General features: G+C 43.3%; 1 protein-coding gene across 7 annotated transcripts in view; it reads left to right on the forward strand.

Moving 5' to 3' along the window:
* The window catches only part of TSPAN4 (tetraspanin 4), a 652187-nt gene that overhangs the window by 141142 nt on the left and 490052 nt on the right, over positions 1-20993 (forward strand). The gene's annotated exons all lie outside the window — the stretch shown is intronic.

A 20993-nucleotide genomic window follows, 5' to 3' on the forward strand; every position in this document is an offset into this window, starting at 1 on the left:
CGAGGATCTGGCCCATCAAGGCGTATATCATTCAGATTTATTTTGTGCTTTTTTTTGTTTTGTTTTTAAATGTACGTCCTTTTTCTTCCTCCTTGAGTGAGGCTGTGTTCTAGTAGTTCTGTCCATGCACTGGGAGCCCGGAGATGGCTCTGCCAGTGTGAATTGACAAGCTCTGATTTTTGGAGCAGCGAAATTGATGAGAATCTTGTTCCTATCACTTCGTTGCAGTTTTTCAAAGCTATGGCCAGCAGCAGAAGCACTGAAGCTGCCAATCTGCAGACTCAGAAAGACAGCCTGGCATCTGTCTGTATTTGGCCCCTATTTGGAAGATTTTCTTTACGGCTGTAAAGGCTAACTCTTAATTTAACTGGACGTATATATTTAGACTCCACCCTCGCCAGTGAAAGCTTTCATTCATGCTGGATGAATAGGCGAGTGAATTTTTCAAGACCTGGTTCTGCCTTTTGAGCTCCAAACTCCATGCTATTATCACTAGAGACTAGGTGCTCTTCTAGAACTGTTTATTAATCACAGCTAATTATGAGTTACTGGTTCAGATTAGTCTCTGGGTGTTCTTCTACCTCCATGAATTGAGTTTTCCTCCCTTAATTTTTTCCTGCTTATTCTCCCATTCTGTGTTTGGGGAGTGGAAATTTCTCCACCAAAACAACAACGTTGGCCTTCAAAAACCTTCTGTTATCTACACAAACATTTTTCTTTTCTTTTTTTTCTGCTGTATCTTTCTACCAGTGTCAGCCTATCACTTATCCAACTGAGTCCTAGATTAACTTCAGAAATCCGAAGAATGTCTTGTATGGAAGTGCAAGGCACATTTCTCTGTCCAATAAATCAGTATTATAGTTCTCTGGGGACAGAAGAAGAGGTATTCTAATGGAGTCCACACACTCAGGTCCAATTTCACAAGAACTACATTTCCAAGGAAAAAGTATAAATCGTCTGCTTTGCAAGGGGGAGAACTATATGAAACAACAGAGATTTCAGAGCCCTTGTTGTTTTTTTCCATTTGTGTGGTTCCCCCTCCCCCTCCAGATTCTACTGTATATTACTTAATTTCTTTGTAGCAAGGGTAGCTCCTTTTATTTTTCTGCATGGAACAAATTTGTATTCAGGAGGATCTTTTGCCTGTGTCAAGCCAATATTTTGTTCCTTTTGTAATACTAACCTTCTTGGAACTCGCTAGGTAATATTTCTCTTTCTTTTTTTACTGAAATGATGTTGGTACTTGTTCAGTATTCTTTTACCCTCCTCCCCCCTGAAATTTTGGCTAGTTTTGCATTTTATGCTTTGTATCCATAACTGATATATATATTTTGCTGAGTGACAAAACACACACAAATAGGAAAGGGAAGGTCAACCCAGAGGGCCCAAAGGAAGCGATTCTCAGTTCGTTCTGGTTTATTTTAGGCCTTGTCTGCAAAATACAATATACTGTGTTTGTGCCTTATGCTTCCTGTGATCTGGGGATGACCAAGTTTGAACACAGCTTCATCTATTCAGGTTTGCTTGAATGGAACTAAAGCATGTTAGAGGTAGTGTGGTCCAGCGGATAGGGCAACGGGCTGGGATTTGGGAGGCCTGGATTCTGTTCCTGGTTTTGTCATTAGCGTGGTGTATAAACTTAAGCAAGTCATTCTGCCTCTGTGCCTGTTTCCCTGCCCATCTCTCTTGTATTTGGACTGTAAGCTCTTTGGGGCAGAGACTTTCACGATGTGTATGTACAGAACATACATTAGCACATAGGAATGGCCATGCCGGGTCAGACCAGTGGTCTATCTAGCCCAGTAATCCCATCTTCCTACAGTGGTCAATGCCAGGTGCTTCAGTGGGAATTAACAGAACAGGGATATTAATGAGTGATCCATCCCTTGTTGTCCAGGCCCAGCTTCTGGCGGTCAGAGGTTTAGGGATACTCAGAGCATGGGGTTTCATCCCTCACCATCTTGGGTAATAGTCATTGATGGACCCTATCCTCCATTAACTTATCTAGTTCTTTTTTGTACAATGTGGTAAAATAATGCAATGGGTCCTGATCGGGACCTTAAGGTGTGACTGTTGTTGTTTATGTACTTGAATGTGTTATAACCATATTAAAATACCGGTGCTGGAGTCCTGTTTGCTTAACATAGTTATATTATTATTTTTGTTTCATTCATGCAGGCAGGACCAAACCTGGTTGTGACACGTATGGCCTCCATATGTTTTATGGAAATATGCTTATGAGTGTGACTGTGATGCAACAAATATGCTTTATGCAAAAGGTCTCTTGTAAGGTATCATAACAAAGGTTATGAGCTACTCAATGTATTCCTCTTATTTGTATGCATGTATCCTTCTTGTATCTGAAGCTAGAAATATGACCTATACCTCTGAGGTCCTATTGTAATTATGCAAAGTGTGGACTATTAATGGTGGTTTAGAATCTTGATGGCTCCCATTGACTAGGACAATTGGTTGTAAATGGTTTATTTATGTGCAAGCCTTCTTGTGTACGTGTGGGCCAGCCCATGGGGAATGGAGACTAGGGGTCTTACAGTGACATGTGTCCATGTCACCTGATGGTGAAATCCATATTAAATCTAGTACTTTTCATTTAGTAGGAGGGGTGGGGACCCAGAGAGACAAAAGATTCCCACTTTATGCCAAAGCTATAAAAGGGGTTGGAGCAGGACAAAGGCGTCCAGTCATGATAAAACCCCTGCTTACCACCTGAGATGTCTGCTGGAACTAACAAGGACTATACCAGGGGAATGGATTGGGCCCAGACTAGGAAGAAGTCCAGTCTGTGAAAGAAGCTTATTGGAACATATCCGAGGGTGAGATATTACCTGTAATCAATTTCTTAATGTATTACGCGTAGACTTGCGTGTTTTTGCTTTATTTTGCTTGATGACTTACTTTGTTCTGTCTGTTATTACTTGAAACCACTTAAATCCTACTTTTTATACTTAATAAAATCACTTTTGTTTGTTAATAAACCCTGGGGGAGCAAACAGCTGTGCATATCTCTCTATCAGTGTTATAGAGGGTGGACAATTTGAGTTTACCCTGTATAAGCTTTATGCAGAGTAATACTGATTTATTTGGGGTTTGGATCCCATTGGGAACTGGGTGTCTGGGTGCTGGAGATAGGTAACCTGCTGAGCAGTTTTCAGTTAAATCTGCAGCTTTGGGGGCATGGACCAGACCCTGGGTCTGTGTTGCAGGAGGCTAGTGTGTCTGGCTCAACCAGGCATGGTTCTGGAAGTCCCAAGCTGGCAGGGAAAACAGGCTCAGAGGTAATTTCAGCACATCAGGTGACAGTCCCAAGGGGGTCTCTGTGACCGATCCTGTCACACTTGTTATAAACGTTTAAAAAAAAACAAACCAAAAAAACTGGGAAAAGAGGCACAATGGAGCATAAGTGGGAGGAGCCTGACAAAGGACTCGCCCACACTGGGAGCAGAACCATGCTAGTTACCACCATGTTTGGACATTTCAAGTATGGCCACCTCATCTGCATGGGCAGGGATTTTTTTTTTCCTTGAAGATCATTTTGAGTACCTCCATGGAGAACAAAACTTTGATAATGGGCTCTTCAGTCTAGAGACAATAGTTGGAAACTGAAGCTAGGCAAATTCAGATAGGAAATAACGTGCACATTTTTAATGGTGAGAGCAGTTAACCATTGGAATGACTTATGAAGGATGTGATCGATTCTCCATCGCTGGCAATTTGTAAATGTTGGATGTTTTTCTCAGAGATATGCTCTAGTTCAAACCGAAATTAATTCAGGAAAGTCCGAAAGCCTGTGTTATACAAGAGGTCAGACTAGATGATCAAAATGATTTCTTCTGGCTTTATAATCTATGAATCATACTTTAGACTCCATAGAAATATGGTTTGGTTATTAGGAGGAGGGATAGTCTAGTGGGTAGGGGACTGAGAGATGGGGGGGTTCCATTCCCTTCTCTGCCACTGGCCTGCTGGGTGACTGTGGGCAAGTGATTTAGTCGCGCTGTGCCTCTGTTCCCTGTGTGTAAAATGGCATAATAATACTTCCCTACCTCCTAGGAGTGTTGTGAGGATAAATGCACTGAAGATTGTGAAGTGCTCAGATACTATAGTAGTGGGCAACAATGTAAGTGGCTAGATGAGTGTAATTATCAGAAAAATATCCTGTTCTCCTTGTCTGGAAAAGCATGCTTGAACCCTGCCAGTAATGTGTGTAGTGATTTCCACTCTCTTCTGTCTCAGACTTATGTTTTGGGCCTTCTCCTTCACCAAACACAGGTCTAGAATGACCATATTTCTGCTGCTTGTAGATTTCTCAATCATCAGAGATAAATTTATTTGGATATTTTCATTTTCCTTACTGCTGCTTGTAGCTTTTGGAAGCAGCAGGGAAACTGATCAGTAGGGTGGTTGTTTTGTTTTGTTTTTGCTAATTTCACTGGGCAGAGTATAAGCAGCAACAGCAGATATATTACTTCTCTTCTTTCAAAAGCAGAGAATCAGGTCTTTACTCTGTTGCTGCGTTAAGAGCGGCAAACACAGTGCATTATGGGAATCCCTGGATATCATGTATCATAGAAGATGTAGTCCAGTTGGGAAACACAGCTGTAGAGAACTGGGGGCATGAGGAATCTGCACTACAACTCTCATGGGGCACTATGGTGGCATTTCTAAATTGAAATATGTTGGGTTTTGGATGTTCAGTTTTTCAACAAAATTGATGTGTGTGTGTGTGTGTGTGTGTGTGTGTGTGTGTATGCGCACACGTGCGCAAAAAGCAGCCCTTTTTTGAAAACATTTGTGTCAAAAACCTTCTTTTCTGTGGGAGTGCAGTTTTGTTGGAAAATGTTCAGCCTGCCCTAATGAAACATCCTCTTCCCTGAAACAGCTCTCTGCCTTCATTCTGTCTCCTGTTTGTTTTCAAGATAGGAGTGGGAGAAGGCAGCTGACCTGGCGCGCATGAAACTTCCTTGCTTGGTGGTGGTGTATGCTCCAGAGCCAATGAGATTTTTAATTAAGTGGGAATCAGGGCCCAGTTGAGAGGCTGCCAGGATGACTGCATTTCACAATTAGATCCAGAAAGTTAGGGGGATTCAATAAGGGCCTACGAGGGGGTTTTGTGGGGAGGAGAGTAGTGGCAGTAACATCCAGGTTGGAGCTCCTTTCCTTTGGGAGTTAGGGAATGGGGAAGGATTTGTTCCCTAAACTTTTTGAATCTCTGTCAGTGCACCTCAGTTTGAGCCACTTTCAACACCACTTGCTTCCTGGCTCTGAGGCTATGCAAAAGGAGGTGCTGAATTTTAGTTGTTGAAGTTTTGGGATGATTTTACTCATTTGCATCCTAATCAGATTGAATTTGCTCTTAAATAAGAGGCACATGAGGCTTGGGGATGCTGGAGGGGCAGGTGCTCTAGGTCTAGAATACTATGATGAAGTCATCACACTTGTGACTCAAGTCAGAATTTTTACCAAGTTTTCTGAAAGCTAGCGGCCAGTTCAGTATACTGGGCCTATGAAGACAAGATGCTTAAAAATAAAGGTAATATAAATCTGTTGCTCTTCTGATTATGACAACGGAGGATCTGGCTCCAAATCTCAGAATAGGACATTGAGTTCAGTGGTGGAGAGAAAATGACAATTCTAATCTGCATTTCTCACCAGGAAGAGCAGCATCCTAGTACTCGGGTTGTGATTGGCTCACATTTCATTCACCCCAAGAGGCTTAAACAAGGTTCTCTGCAACTGATCAGGATTCAGGCAACCTCGCACGCTGTCAGGCATATCAATCCTCTGAGACAGAGCAGTGCAGTGATCCAAGGAGATGGGGACCTGGAAAAGTTAATTTTGGAAGAGGTTTTAATTATATAGGGTGGGGGAAAAGGAAATGGAAGAGGAGACTGGCAGCAACATGTCACCGCGTCCTGAGAAGCGGGAGGGAGAATAAATCTAAACATGACCAGCAAAAGAATCTGCTTTATGAGCAAGTTCCATTTAAATGTAAATTACCCACAGTGATTTTTTTAAAGTAGAACTTTTAGCAGCGTGGTGCAGGAAGGCAGAAGTATTCTTCCTCCGGTTTAAATATGTGACATAGACAGCTCTAGATAAATGTAAGACTCCTTGCTGCTCCTCTTCCTTACACCTACTTCTTTCCTGTGGGCTCCTCAGGGCTATTCCCTGCAGCAGTGCCTCCAGGTGGTGACAGCTAGGATGTTTGCGTCAGTCACCAGAGCCCTGCTGGTGTCAATTAGCATGCAAATGACTGTCATGTACCATCTTGGTAACATTCAGTCTGTGCTTCCCGCTAGGGGACCAGCCTCTAAGAACGTATCTCATCCCCTCTGACCTGGATCAACCGTCTAAACCTCGTAAAAATCTGACAGGGAACACACACACCCCCCTCCAAAAAAAAAAAAAAAAAAAAGAATATTCATTCCCTCTCCTGAGGCTCAGTAATTTCTGCAAAGAGCAAATACAGAATCATTTCCCTTAAGCTGGAAAATGAAAAGCACTGAACTGTGGGGGGTGAGAGCTCCGCTGAATAGTTTTGGTGATAGATAATGAAGACTTGGGGCCAGATCCTCAGCTGGCATTAATCAGTGTAGCTCCACTGACTTCCATGGAGCTATGCTGAATTAGATCAGCTGAGGATCTCGCCCCACTGCTTTTAACCTCTTAGGACGCTGGTCAAAATCCAGACCACGTTGCTGGCATTTTAGTTTCTGCCATCTGTGTTTGGGTGCGAAATGAGTTTGGTCTCAGTCCATTTCCTAGTGGGAAGCATCACTCGTTGGCATTCTTGGATCAGCCAGGAACTGAATTGGCGTGGAGACTGAAATATTCCTCTACCTATCAGAGGCCCCCTTCACAGCACTACATTGGGTACATTGATGAGGATCCATGGGGATGCTTTCCCAGCCGCTTGTGTGTTCAGTGAATACAGAGGACCTCAGCTTCCAGGGCTGTAAATCCATCAGTCAGGCAGTGGTGTTAAAGTTCTCACAAACCCCCAACCCTGCTGAACTGGAGAAGGAAAGCTGGACTCCAGCCATTCCTGGTGAAGTTAAATGTGGGTTGAAACCACGTCAGTGTTTTTTCTAGTGACAGGAGAGGGGCAGTTTCACAAAGCAGCTGACTGTCAAATCCCATCTTTTACTCCTAAAAGGCAGTGCCTTCCCTTGTGAATGAGTCATTGATGTGGAATCCTGCCTTGCCCCTGACTCATAAAGGTACTTATAAAAGTTCTCATGGTGTCTATGGTCTCAATCTGGTTGTCAGGTGCCACATGATAACTGACCAAACCATTGGACACCCTCACTGGCCAGTTCAGCAAAGAGGCCAAGGAATTAATGGTTCTGGGGGACTGAACCCATCTACTCTTCCAGATCAGTTCAGGATACAGCGGATGGCATTGTGCAGGGAGTCTGGGGATAAACAGAGGAGTTCAGTCTCCAGAGTGGTCAAGATGGCACCTTTCACTGGCACTACATTAACATTAAAATATGTATTACTGAAAAGGACACCATCAGGTTATTTAGGCTGAAAATGTTCTCTTTCTTGGAAGGGAAGGGAAATCCCAAGAATTAAACCTGGAGACTGAGCAAGCAAGGGACTTTTAAAGGCGTTAATAAGAAAAAGGATGATCTGAATTTCAAGTAAAAGCCTGGCAAGCTTTAGCTATTAAATGTATTACAGTGTTTCTAATAGACCGTATGCACCACGGGGATGTGTTGACAGCACTGCGAGAACTTTCATTCCCTGGCCTTGTTGTGTGTCTTTAAATGTGCCGTTTGAATGTTGCAATAACATTGTGATTGCCTTTTTAATTACATTATTTGTTTTGATGTGATCTTTTATGATGACATAAAACAATGGTGGTAATGAAAATTGTGGGTAAGGTTCTGGCTGGAATATTCTGGTTCACGAGCTGGCTAGGGAAGCGTATGTGTTTCTCTCGTGGCTTTTGAAGCAACCCTTTTCTCCCTTATAGCTTTTTGGTTTTATGTGTATGACATTTCACTGCTTATTGAGTTGCCAACCCCAAACATTAAAAAATCATGAGTCGCCCCTCCCCCCCACCCCCAAATCATGATATATTTTACAAATAATAATTTGGGGTTCTTGTTTGCCTGCTGGTTTTTGAGCTTTTAGGATGTGTTTTTCTCCACAACCAGGAGGCTAGAAACTTACTTTAAAAAAGATTCTTCTGTAACAGATTTATCTTCAGGAGCTGGAGCTTGAGGTAAAACATTAAATACTGTGAGAGTTGCGATAAAAGTGAGAGTTGGCAATGATGATTGACAGCGACAGGCAAGTTTCTTCACACTGCTCTGACAGTGTCTCTTGCCTTGAGATGAAGGAAGAAGGTAGTTCAGTCTCCATCGTCTGTTAAAATCTTGGACTCTCTCCTCCGACTGCTCTAATAGTTTTAGTGATGTGAAAACGTATTCACTAGGAACAGCTTGAGACAAAGATCTTCACTGCCAAACAATCATAATTTGGTGAAAGCTTTAAGAGGAGGGATGGTCTTGTGTTTAAAACAGTGGTCTAGTACTCAAGAGACCCGGATTTTATTACTGGCTCTGCCACTGCCTCCCTGTGTAACCTTGGGCAAGTCACTCAGTCTCTGTCCCCTATTTACACGATATGCTATGCATCCGATGAAGTGAGCTGTAGCTCACGAAAGCTCATGCTCAAATAAACTGGTTAGTCTCTAAGGTGCCACAAGTACTCCTTTTCATTTTTCTTTTTACGAATACAGACTAACACGGCTGTTACTCTGAAATCTGTCCCCTATTTGTAAAATGGGAATAAGAAAGCTTCATTGTCCCCACACTTTGTCTGTCTTGCCTATTTGGAATGCAAGTTCTTTGGGGAGGGCCTTTTCTCACTATGTGTATGTACAGCATCTAACACAGGGGTAGGCAACCTATGGCACGCATGCCAAAGACGGCACGCGAGGTGATTTTCAGTGGCACTCACACTGCCCGGGTCCTGGCCACCAGTCCGGGGGGCTCTGCATTTTAATTTAACTTTAAATGAAGCTTCTTAAACATTTTTAAAACCTTTATTTACTTTACATACAACAATAGTTTAGTTATATATTAAAGACTTATAGAAAGAGACCTTCTAAAAATGTTAAAATGTATTACTGGCACACGAAGCCTTAAATTAGAGTGAATAAATGAAGACGCAGCACACCACTTCTGACAGGTTGCCGACCCCTGCAACGCAATGGGGCCCTGGTCTCAGCTGAGCCCTACCATAAAACAAATAATAAATAACTATAACAATATAGTGGTGTTGAAGTTGAGGTTAAAATGATGTATTCTGTCACCAGTGCCCAAGTTCTCTGTACAAATAAGTGTTAAACAGTTCTGTCTGTTTGGAGAGATTGTAACTCAAAATAACATGTGGTCAAGTGAATAATTTGAACAGTCTGTCATTTTCTGTAGTGTATGACAATTCCCGGAAAAGGATGAAAAATTGAAATTCTTCCCAGTATCAGACGTTTGAAATGATTATGCAAAGATGTGCAAATAAATATTTCCAAAGGGGATATTGTCTACGCACTTCAGACTGTAACTAAGTGATGAATTACCTTAAACTAGAAAGTGAACTACTGTCCCCATGTCAGGATGGATTATAATCTTAAAGGTGACCTGAAATGAAAACAAATATTGGGTTGTGCCTTTTTGCTTAATGATGTATGTGTGGTGGGTTTCATTAAGCTCACACCCAAAATTTTTACCGTAGGTGTCATCTGAATTTAACATCAACCAGGTTATCCACCTTCCAGTTTTTTCCCCCAAGCCTCACCTGTCCAGAGAGGAGGCTGTTTACCACACTTCGGACGTTAGGGCAGCGTTAACCTTTTTATTTGGAAAGAACTAAGTAATTTAACAAGTCACCCAGACAGTTCATGACTATTCGTGACTCTCCAAGGTAGATTTCTGATTGTATACAGCCTCCCCCTAGGATGTTGGCCCATTCCACAAGATCACTGTCTACCTCTGTGGCATTACTCAAAAATGTTCCTATTCTGGACATTAGTAGGGCTGCCACTTGGTCTTCCATATATGCCTTTTCCAAGTACTGTGCAGTGGTCCAGTCTCAGATGCTGCTGTTGGAAGTTGGAAGTTGCTGCTGTTGTCTTCAGTCTTGGATTTGGCTCCAAACTCCTGCTCTCCCTTCCCCCAGCTGGGGGTACTGCTAGGAAGTCACCTGAAGTGGAGCACCCATAGGGACAGTGGTGAGCTGGAGCCAGTTCGCACTGGTTCGCGTGAACCGGTTGTTAAATTTTGAAGCCGGTTTAGAACCGGTTGTTAAAGGGGTGGGCAAATTCCAGCCCATGGGACCGTCCTGTCCGGCCAGCCTGAGCTCTCGGCTGGGGAGGCTCCCCTGAGAATCCCTTTTTAATTTTTACTCACCCGGCGGCGCTTCGGGTCTTTGGCAGCACTTCGGCACCAGGTCCTTCAGTGCCGCCGAAGACCCGGAGCGACTGAAGGACCTGCCGCCGAAGTGCCGCTGAAGACCCCGAGCGTCTGAAGGAACTGGTTCTTCAGCTTTTGGCAGCTCATCACTGCATAGGGACGCTACTTAAAGAAGGAGAGGTTACTCACTTCATGCAGTAACTGTAGTTCTTTGAGATGTGTCCCCGCCCATGGGTGTTCCTAGAGGTGGCTATGCCACTGCAGCCATGCTATTTTCAGTGCATTTGCTTGATCAGAGGTAGCGCATGTGTGTCTACTTGAGCTGTGAGTTACACCTCCCTGCTGCGGTGTAGATATATCCTATAAGACTGCGCCTTAGCATAGTCAGTGGCTATATGAGCCTATATTCTGCGATGAGACTCCTGATTACTATGGCAGACAGGAAGTTCTGCTGGAGCCGCAGGGGAAATTAAAAAATGGAGGTTTTTATGGAGTTAAATATGAAACAGGCAGTGCAATACAGTAGCCTCGTGTGTTATTTCTGCTGATATTCAATTCCCTTTACTTTACCTACTGCTCCAACTATTTTCAGTTATCAACTGCCAGCAAATCTGTGTACTGACAGCTGTAGTGTGGAAAATTTTGGAGGCTGGGTAGGGGACCCTGGCACTTCTTGCACCTGGGGAGGCAGTTTGGATGGTGGGATTAGCATGTTAGCTGGCTGTCTCTGCTAAAATCATCAGCAGTGTTAAGAGTGTTGCCATTTAAATTCTGCTCTTCTGGTTTGTGGGTTAACAGCTGTTGAGATAGGACCATTCACACCTCTCGCAGTTGTTGGGGCAGATCCTTTGCCCTTTTTTGCTGTCTTTGTGCCACCTAAGCCAAATTCCCTGCTGGGTATTCCTGTGGCATGGGGGAGAGCCCAGCAGGTACAGCCAGGGTAGCCAGCTCCTATGTGCCTCCCTTCTTCCAGCCTCTGTCATGGGAGCAGACCAGGAGCAGGGAGGAGGAGTGGCCAGAGATGATCCTTGAGGGCTGTAGTCAGCTGGTGCAAATTAGAGGAGAGCAGTTTGGGTGCAGCTCAGTACTATGAGTCTGGGGCAGAGAATCGGGATGCCTTAAAGTTTTGACGTTCTTCCTTGTGACCTTGGGGGCTCAAAAAGCAATTTTTAAAAAAGGGCTCAGGTACTTCAGCAGAGTTGTGCAGCAAGAGGCAGTTCTCGAACAGGCCCTGAGGAAGCTCTGTTTCCTGCACAAATTATCTTTACCGTGTCCAAAATATGAAAATAAGAACATAAGGACAGCCATATTTGGTCAGACCAATGGTCCAACTAGCCAAGTATCCTGTCTTCCAACGTGGCCAATGCCAAGTGCTTCAGAGGGAATGAACAGAACAGGCAATCATTGAGTGAGCCATCCCCTGTGTCCGCTCCCAGCTTCTGGCAGTTCGAGGACACCCAGAACATAAGGCTGCATCGCTGGCCATCTTGGCTAATAGCCATTGATTTACCTGTCCTCCAGGAATTTATCTAATTCTTTATTGAATCCACTTATACTTTTGGCCTTCACAATGTCCCCTGGCAACGAGTTCCACAGATTGATTGTGCGTTGTGTGAAGAAATACTTCCTTTTGTTTGTTTTAAACCTGCTGCCTATTAATTTCATTGGGTGACCCCTAGTTCTTGTGTTATGTGAAGGGGTAAATAACACTTCCTCTTCACTTTCTCCACACCAGTCATGATTTTATAGACTTCTATCATATTGCCCCTTAATCGTCTCTTTTCCAAGATGAAAAGTCCCAGTTTTTTTAGCATCTCCTCATATGGAAGCTGTTCCATCCCCCTCATCATTTTTGTTGCATTTCTCTATACTTTTCCCAATTCTAATATATCTTTTTTGAGGTGGGGTGACCAGAACTGCACGCAGTATTCAAGATGTGGGCATACCATGGATTTATATAGTGGCATTATATTTTCTGTCTTATCTATCCCTTTCCTAACGGTTCCTCACATTCTGTTAACTTTTCTGACTGCCACTGCGCGTTAAGTGGATGTTTTCAGAGAGCTGTTCACAATGACTCTAAGATCTCTTTCTTGGGTGGTAACAGCTAATTTAGACATACATAATTTTGTGTTGATAGTTGGGATTGTTTTCCAATGTGCATTACTTGGCATTTGTCGACATTGAATGTCATCTGCCATTCTGTTGCCCAGGCACCCAGTTTTGTGAGATCCCTTTGTAGCTCTTTGCAGTCTGCTTTGAACTTAACTATCTTGAGTATCATCAGTACATTTTGCCACCTCACTGTTTACCCCTTTTTCCAAATCATTTATGAATATGATGAACAGCACTGGGGGTATGGCTGTAAAGATTGTTTCTGGCTTGTTGCTTCGAACACATCACCATCTCCCCTCCACTGGATCCCCTTTGTCCACCACATAAAACACAAAGTACTTGTCTTCACTTTTAAAGCCTTCCACAGCTTCTTCTCACCCTTCCAATCCTGTCTTACATCCTATTGAGATATAACAAGGAGTCCGGTGTCACCTGAAAGACTAACAGTTTTATTTGAGCATAAGCTTTCGTGGGTAAAAACAAAGCTTATGCTCAAATAAATCTGTTAGTCTTTAACGTGCCACTGGACTCCTTGTTGTTTTTGTGGCTACAGACTAACAAGGCTACCCCTTGATACTTGATCCTATTCAGATGTCATCCCCATCTCTGCTCTGCTGATGGTGCTAGTCTTGATTGCTCACTTGTCAAATTTTCCAACAAGCTCCTTTGCTTTTTCTCCCACAATGTCACGTGAGCATGGGAGGCACTTCTGTAGAAAATCCCCAAAGCCACTGTGTTGTCATCCTTCAGATCCCCCCCTTAAAGCTATCCTCTGTGGTGGTGCCTACGGAAAATTTCAGCTGTGGTTGAGCAGCAAGTGTGCTGTGACTGCTGCTAGCCACACCAATCATGATTGTCTCTCTGTTACGTTGTGTTCCCCGCATCTGTTTTGTGCATCCAGTGGTCTTATGCTGAGACCATGTCTACATTCAGAGCTAGCTTTTTGCTATTTGTAAGTAGAGCGCTTAGCACAATGGGGCTGGAGCCTTAGGCGCTACTGCAGAACAAATCATAGATAAAGACTACAGACTTTCTCCATTGGCCACTCTATGCCAGCTCACATGACTTCTGTTGCGTTACCCCCAAATAAACACAGTTAATTTATCATTGCTGTATTATATAAAATGTAAAATTACATTTAAAAGCTAAAGCACATATCTCATGGAGGACCTTTCTTCATCAGCAAAAGAAAATACAGCTCACTGCATTTTCAGTGTGTCTATCAAACAAAGCCTCCTTAAAAGTGAATTTGTATTTTCTCCCTGGCTGATAATTTTGTGGACTTATTTTGTCTCCTCTTGCTTTTGTGTGGCTCAGTTGTTTACGTATTTTATAAAGCTTGCAAAGCTGGAGATATTGTATAAACACACTGTAATATTGATCCATGTGTTTCTAAGTGCTGGCTTCACACTGGCTCTATTTTTTAAATCTTTCTTTCGCGAGTCCAGTATGTAATGCCCTGTGGGACGCTCGTGACAGGGTCTAAACTGTAGGTCTCTTGTTTTGGGCTTTACACTGTTTGTTTTCCTTTGGCTGACCACAGCCTTTTCATTGCCCCGGAATTGACTTTCTGCTACTGCCTAGCAGTGAATCCAGGTGTGCTAGCCACACATAGACTAATGGCCTTTCTCAAAGTCTGTAAATTCAATGCGAGTCTTCCCATTCAATAGGCTTTGAATCAGGCCCTACCAGCTTAACGTTCCCAGTGATCCTACACTCTACCAGTTTCACTGTAGGAGGTTAGAGAGGTTTCTTGGGGGTGGTGGTGGAAAACATTTTATATGTATATGTGTGTGCATGCCACATGTACAGTTTAAACTCCCACCAACGTTTCTCTTCCAGGGGAAACACCCTCATGAAAATAGTTGGCACTTTAGCAGTGAGAGGGATGATAGAGTAGCCTCTCACTTAAACCTGATCAATAAATCAAAACTTGTTTACAAACCTACTTTTCAATCTGGGTTACTATTTAACTACTTGCTTTCTGTTTTTAGAGACATGCTGCTCGAATAAATACTGTAGGTCTAGCTGTGCTTTAGAGCTATTAATGGGTGAGCTGGAGAGAGTAAAATATACTGTAGGTGCAGGGGGGTGAATTCCATTTTTAGTGAACCAGGGTATAAATGTAGGACTGTGTACTGTTCTCCACCCAGATTGGAGCTCCCACTGAGGTCAGTCTCAAGGGTAAACTGCATGTCAATATGGCCTTTAGGTAGGAACGAAAATGTTTATTTTTCCATTAATCATCACTCAGTGCTCACGGTTAGGATGCCTGTTTTTTGAGCCCTGTCCTTTTCTTTCTCTCTCTCTCTCTCTCTCTCTCTCTCTCTCTCTCCTTTTCTTCCTCCCCCTCTTTAGCAACACTCAAGTACTCCTGTGAACTTCAGTCTCTGCCTTTCCCCATTCCATCTGTTAAGTTGGTCAGCAGTGAAATAGTTAATGTTGACACTTAAAGTGGCGTCTGGGCTTGGGAGTAAACACCCCAATGATATGAGTTAAGGGGGGGCAGGGCTCACCCGTCTCAGAGCCATTGCTCCAGGCTCTCTGTTTGCAGACTGTGGCAGACAGTACTGCATCATTCTGTGCTTGGGGTCTGTCAAGGTTCCCTCCCCACTCTGAACTCTATGGTACAGACGTGGGGACCCGCATGAAAGACCCCCTAAGCTTATTTCTACCAGCTTAGGGTAAAACTTCTCCAAGGCACAAACTCTTTGCCCCTGGAGGGTATGCTGCCACCATCAAGTGACTTAACAAAGAATCAGGGAAAGGACCACTTGGAGTTCCTATTCCCCCAAAATATCCCCCCAAGCCCTTACACCCCCTCTTGATTTGAAAGTATCTTGTCCCCTTATTGGTCCTTTTGGTCAGATGCCAGCCATGTTACCTGAGCTCCTTAACCCTTTACAGGTAAAAGGTATTGTGCCTCTGGCCAGGAGGGATTTTCTAGTTCTGTATACAGGAAGGTTGTTACCCTTCCCTTTATATTTATGACAGGGTCACATTTGGATGGCTTCCTATGCAACCATGAGGGCTATGAAAACTTTTTCAAAGGGAAGCTTAGCTTCTTCTGAATCTGAATATGCTATGTGGGCCCCATTAATAGCAGGCTGATGCCCCCAATCTGGAGAGATGGTTTAAAAATATTAAATATCCTGGATGGAGATTAACACCTTTTTTGGTCAGTATTTTAATATTGCTTTGCCTGCATTGAAAATGGAAACTACAGGTGTTGAATAAAGTAATCGAAAGTTTCCTAGTATAATTGTAAGAGTGTTGCCTACCTGTGACACATTCAAAAATCACAAGTCAGGGTCCTCAGATCATGAGGTTTTCTTTTATTAAAGTAATGAAATTTAAAAATATATGTTGGATTCTTTTTGCCTTCTGGTTTTTGAACCTTTCCAGTCATTTCTAAACTTTTCTCTACAACAAGGAGGGGGAGGAACTTAATTGTGTTTTTGTTTTAAAAGAAAGCTGAGATTCTCTTGTATTCACATGACTCCAAGAAAACAGCATATCAGAAGACTCCTGATAAAACAGTGAGAGCTGGCCGACCTTCCGTAAATGCCTGAGTACCCTTTTCTTCCATTCTAATTTGAAACTCCTTAAAGCAACATCTCCCTGTGAATAGCGACAGATACCTATCGCTTCAGTTTCTTGGAGCAAGTATATGCTTGGGGGACACTTTTTCTACTCCTCCTCCTATGGGGAAAGCTTAACAAATCCAGAAGTTGTGTTACATAAGGATTTGAGCCCTCTGTAGACTAATCCCAGTAGATTCTGATCTTAAAATGGGGCGAGATCTAGTGCTCAGGAAATGGGAGTACAGCACAGTCCAAAACCCCAGAAACTTTCCCTATGGGCCAGTTACTCCATAATCACCATTTCAGGTTCTTGCACTTTCCCCTGAATCATTTGATACTCATCACTATTAGATCATTATTACTAAGATAGCATCTCCATGCCACAACCGTGAGCTGAGCCTCATTGTGCTAGGCACTGTAGAAACACACAATGAGAGATCAGGCTTGCCTTACATTTTGTTTTTGGTTGCTTATTTTATGTAAGTTTATGTATCTGGCTACCTGGGTGCTATTACCAGTAAGGTAATAAACAGCTCAGTAGAGTATTAATAGGTATATATGATGTTTGTCTGGCTTTCTTCTCCCAATCCCTCTATAGAATTATATGGTGTATATTTTATTGATTTGAATTAACATTTTGATACAAATGGTGTTGTGAGGGGAAATCCATGGAGATGCAGTAATAAGAATCTCCCACTAGTTGTCACTCAATCCCCATTTTAAAGCTGACTTTGTTTAAAAAAGACTAAAACTCTTTTTAGCTTCTGCGATATATTCAGACCCAGGATAACAAATGTCATTTACAAATGTTGCTATCAACTCTTTCTAGAGGAGGGGAATAGGAGCTACAACAGCCTTCAGTCCAAGATGTGGCAGCCTCTGCATGCTCTGGTCTTTGAATTCCTGGGTGGTTGGATATTAAAATTTATTATGTTTGTTAGTCGTGCCCAGGAACCAAACAGAATTGTGGTAGGTGCTTATACAAACACAAAGTAAGAGACCGTTCATGCCTCAAAGAGATTAATCTAAATAGACAAGACAGACAAAGGGAAGGAGGAAGGGGCTGAGCAGGCAAGCAGAGTGATGGTTTTCAAATGTCATGTTGGTGCCATGATTTTTTGTTTGTTTTTTTAATTTTTTAATAATTGGGTGAGGTTTTGTTGGGAGGGGATGAGCTCAAAGGAAAGATCAGGGAAGGGAGGGAGGGCGTGATCAGGACAGGGCCACTGGGAGGAGGTGGGAAGCTTGTTCCTAGCACTGTTTTCTGTCTCTTATTTCTTTCAGTTGGGCACGCATGTATTTATTTGCTATACAAGTAAATGTTTCTTACAGATCAGCTTTGCCCGAAGCCTCCAGGTGTCTGACAAAAATGTAAATACTCCCCCCACCACCACCACCACACACACACAACCTAAAAGGTAGCCTAATGGATTTTCATTTGTATTGGATTAATGCCCAGAAGCTCTAGGTAGGAGCCCTGCCCCTTTGTGCTAGGTGCTGTAGAGACCTACAGTCAGAGAAATTCCCTGCTTGGACAGTTTTAGTCTACAGAGACCAGAAAGCGAGAGAAACAAAAAGGCACAAGCACAAGTCTTGTTAGTCACCTGCTTTTTAAGCTAAGCTGCGCTGATCCATTCCCCTCTAGCCATTGGTCGGGCACCGCAGCCAGCCTGTTACGCCATTGCTGAGCCAGCCATTGCTTGCTTCCATCCCGCCTCGCCCCACGAGAGAGGTACAGGGAGATGGTACCCTACTCACCCATCTAACGATGACCGCAGGCCTCCGCCTTCAGTCCAGGCAGCTCTAGGCCCTCCTTCCCTTAGAGGGAGGAAGTAATGGGAGGTTCCTGTCCCCTTCTGCTTTTCCCTGGGGGTCCAGCGGGACGTTTTCTGCTCTGTTCACACTGTGTTTCCCCCAGCCACTTTCTCCCCTGGGAGAAGGGGAAAGGCTGGTGTGCAGAGGACAGCTAAGATGTGTGCTGTAACCACGTCATGTACGCACAACTTGCCCCTAAATCAGATACTACGCTCCAGCCCACCCAACCCAGCACTAAACATACACAAGGCTACACTACAGCCGTGCTCCCGGCGATGTAAGTGTCCTGCTACACCGACATCATAACTCCCCCTCCAAAAGAAGCCTAGTGCTTATGTCTGTGTAGTTAGGGCGACGCAGTGTCCTTGTAGACTCTGTGTTACTGACGTCATTTGTTGGCTGTCATTCTTCTCCATTTCAAAGCTCCCTTCTGTGCCGGGTGGGGGGGTCAAAGTTGGAGCCGTGACATTGACAAGAAAGGCTGGTTGGTTCTCTGCTGTGAACCTCTCGCTGGGTTCACAGCTTGGGCTGCCACCCTGGGGTGGGTGGGTGGCTCCAACTGTGAGCCTGGCTGTCGCTTGGGCTCTCAGCTTCCCACTCCCCATGGAGCTAACCAGCTGGAACCCGGCTGCTGGATAGCCTTGAGCTGAGATCCAGGGCGGCAGCTGGGCTCCCCGTCAGGAGGTCCATGCTGGGCGGCAGCCAGTCTCCCAGTGCTCTGAGCTGGCAGCCCAGTCTCTCAGCCTCCCACACTGCCCCTCTTAAGTCGGTGCAGGTGCTTCTGGTGAGGACATGCACCACTGACAGAAGGAGGCTAGTGTGGACATGAAAAACCACTGTAATTATTGTGGCTGGCTGTATGTCTACTTGAGTTGACTTACGTTTGTCGTGTAGACATGCCCTCAGAGATTGAATGGACATAGGAAAAGAAGATCTGGATAAAAAATGCTGATTTTGTTTTTTCTAGGATTTTTAAAAGTTATTTTTATTTTAATGGAAATTTCCCTTTTTTTTAAAGCAAAACCCCAAAAAGAGAGAGATTTTGGGTTTTGAGAAAACTATTTTCAGTTAAAGTTTTTGGTTTTCAAAACCCCGAACATTTTGACCCAAAGACATTTTGTTTCTCATTGAAACATTAGAAAGTTTTGTCTCACGATATTTTTCTGTGAAAATCCATTTTTCATCTAAATTAGTTTGGACTAAAAAATTTGACTCAGCTGTAAAAAAGACACTTTCAGTTCTATGGGTGACCCCTCTAGAACAGGCCTGAGGCATGTGAGTAGGGAAAGGTTGCACTTTACTTCCCTGCTCGGTCCCTCCAAAGTCTATTGACTTATTCCAGTCAGCCCTAGAAGTACAGCTGGAGCAAGCCTTCAAGATGGGGACCAGAGGAAAATAGGAATAGAAGGCCCATTAAGTTCACACCAGCGGGAAGGGCATATGTACTCAAATCCCAGTACTTAGCAGGATTCATTTGTACTGATCTCAGATCAACTGAGATGTGTATTTTACTTTGCTGTTTTTATGGATTGCTTTGCATTAAAAATGTATGCCTCTTCACTCATGTATCTGTCATGTCATTCTGTTATCCACGCTCTACAGTGAGTCTTTATCACATATCGCTTACTGCTTGTCCAGTGTTTTGTTGGTGCTTCCACAAAATCTCATAAACAAAAAAACAAAAAAACCAACAGCCCCTTAAAAGGGAGGGGGGGGAATGTAATATCCTACAAAAAGATATGTTATGTAAAAAACAAAATGGGGCGGGCAACAGAAAAAACGATATTGCCATTAATTGGCTTTTAAAGACTCTGCATGTAACTAAATCTTAATATGCTATATAAAGAACATCTTTCAGGAAGGATTTTAATAAACTTTCACATGCAGTGTCTGTGCATTAGGAAGCTCTAGGTAGCAGCTATTTGGACAAAGAGCATTTTCTTTACGTAAGTAAATGGTACAGGACAAGGATTGCTGCTCTGCCCTGCCCTCATATATGCAAGCCTTGAGGGAGCTATGAGGCGGAAGATGGAAAGCCAAGTGTTTCCACCACCTAGGAAATGAATACATGATGCTGGAGCAGAACAACCTGGAGGATATTATTGTGCTCTTAAAATGGCTCTTTTAATATTTCATGCTTACACAGCTCAGAATCTGTATTAACCAACTGAATGGCTTCCTTCACCAAGTCATTTTATAATTAAGCCATAAAGACGTACGAGCCAGTGGTACTTTCTAAGAGCTTAAATCATGATGACTCTCATGGTGTCATAAGGCTTGAGGCCAAGGACCAGTACTGTATACTGCACGATGCATTTAGATTGTGTAGACATACAGATGTGAGGAAGGCTGTTCTTATAGTTAAGACACTGAACTGGAACTCAAGAGGTGTGGGTTAAGTTTTTGCCCCTGCCACAGACTTCATGTGTGGTCTCAGGCAAGGCCCTTAATCCTGCTGTGACTCAGTTCCCGCTCTGTAAATGGGGATGCTAATTCTTTTCTCCCGCGCTTCATCTTTTCTATTTAGATTGTAAGCTCTCCAGGGCAGGGACTGTCTCTCACTAGGGATCTGTTTGTGTGTGTGTGTACACAGTGCCCAGCATAATGGGGCCCTGATCTCAGCTGAGGCCTTCCTGTGTTATTGTAATACAAGTAATAATTAATATTAATTAAGGGTGTGGGTCACAGCACTTTACAATAAAATAAGCAAATCAGGAAACTTCAGCTGAGAGCAAGGTTGAAAGAGAGCTACTTAAATGAGTCTTAAAAATGGAGAGAATTTCCAGACTGGGAAGATTCAAGAGTAGAAGATTTTGCTAATGAGGCACACAAATAGTGAAGCAAGCTAACATTTTCAAAAGCCCCTAAGTGACTTAGGAGCCTGTTATATTTTCAAAAGTGACTTAAGTGCTTAGGGGCCCAAGTCCCATTGATTTAAGAAGAGCTTAAGTCACTGATATGTTTTTGAAAATTTTATCAGTAATGCTTTAAATTACATAAAGGTCCAAATAATAGTCCTAGCTCAAGGGAGTAT

Source organism: Natator depressus, chromosome 6, assembly GCF_965152275.1.
Source record: "Natator depressus isolate rNatDep1 chromosome 6, rNatDep2.hap1, whole genome shotgun sequence".
Classification (NCBI taxonomy): domain Eukaryota; kingdom Metazoa; phylum Chordata; order Testudines; family Cheloniidae; genus Natator; species Natator depressus.